Consider the following 1780-nt stretch of genomic DNA (forward strand, 5'->3'; position numbering starts at 1 on the left):
GGAGACTAATGTACTTGTAGTAAGAAGGAGCCCATATTATAATATGGGATTGGTGCGGTAGTGCAATAATAACTCTCTAGTGGAATGAGTTATTATTGATAGACTTAAGCTGTGTGTTCGGTGAAGAGCATGGGAAGCTTAAGCCCATCGGGAGACTAAAACCAATTCCTCCTCTAGGTCCCTACTGTATCCTCTAGAAACCCTCAAATCTTCCTTGAAAGAATTCGTGAAGAAACCAGGCATTCGAACCCATACCAAGCTCGGTGGGAGATCGACTGGTAATCGCTCACTTGATCGATTACCATGTTGGTAATCGATCACCTGATCGATTACCAGGCTTAATGAGGAAAAGTTACAGAGTTTAATCGATTCCCTGATCGATTAAAGCATCTGGGTTCGAATAGGAAACTTCCGAAATCATACCAAATTCTCTGATTTGATTAAATCCAATCATACCATGTTTATGATCTAAATCATACCATATTTATGATACAAATCATACCATGTTTTGGAGATGGCTAGGCTATAAAAGAAGGGGCTTGCAAAGGCTTTGAAGAACACACGACACAAAGCTTTTGGTGGCTGAAACCCTCGGCAGCCACAACCCCTTCTTCCTCTTCTCTTTTCTCCAGACAAAGAGAAGGAAGTAAAGTTTAGCTAACCATCGGAGAGGAGAATTCTGGTGGAGAAATTCTCGAAGGATCGTATCCCACACAACATTCGAGAAGAGGAGAGGAATACAGCAGAAGATCAAGAGGTCTTCGGGTACAAACTTCATCCACACAATTCTAAGGTGAAAGGTACAACTAAAATTTCTTTCCGCTGTAATTTTTTAGTTGTATGGAACCTGAAAACAAACATAAGAAGCTAGCGATTCGCGGGGCCTCTTGGAAAGTTTCATCCTTTGTATGAAAAATTTTGTACAAGAAAAATCAACGGAACGGTTTCCGAGCGACTCCCTTCACCTTCTTATCATGAGTACATCAATCTCCCTATGTTTAAGATATCGTATGTCCGTCAATTAATTGAATTACTGACAACTCAATTAATTAACTTCTAATCCAAGAGTAGTACCACTCAAACTTTATTAACATGTGGAATTGAGTCCACCTTCAGGATTTACATGATAATCCTTATGAGCTCCTCATGAGGACATCATTAGCCTAGATTATAGTACACAGTTTCCTTCTATAATCAACAACATACCATATACATAGCATTATCTCCCAACTCATCGGGCCTCTTAATTTAATGAGATAAATGTCACCCTTTGATGAATCAAAGAAATACATACTAAGTATATGTGCTTGTTATTATATAGGGATTAAGAGCATGCACATCCATAATAACAAGGTTTAGTTCAATTATTTAGTCAGTATAAATCGAATGATCTCAAACAGTCCTGCTCAATATACACAAAGTGTACTAGTGTAATTCTAATAGTCAAGATAAACTAATACCAATTACACTACAACCACTCCAATGGTTTATCCCTATCCATCTTGGTTGTGAGCTACTATTTATAATTTTTAAGGAATGATAACATGATTTTCTGTGTGGCACCATACACCATGTTATCTACAATATAAATTAAGTGGACAACTGTATTATATAAAATACAGATATTGACTAAATGTGATTCTTATTTCTTCTTATTTCAAGATAGATGTTTATACAAAAGCTAGACTTTTAGTATGATGGGAAACACTAGGAAATCCAATGTGATTCTTATTTCTTCTTATTTCAAGATAGATGTTTATACAAAAGCTAGACTTTTAGT

Source organism: Curcuma longa, chromosome 21 (assembly GCF_044706935.1).
Source record: "Curcuma longa cultivar G26 ecotype Majalengka, Jawa Barat chromosome 21, ITB_CL_G26_1.1, whole genome shotgun sequence".
Lineage (NCBI taxonomy): Eukaryota > Viridiplantae > Streptophyta > Magnoliopsida > Zingiberales > Zingiberaceae > Curcuma > Curcuma longa.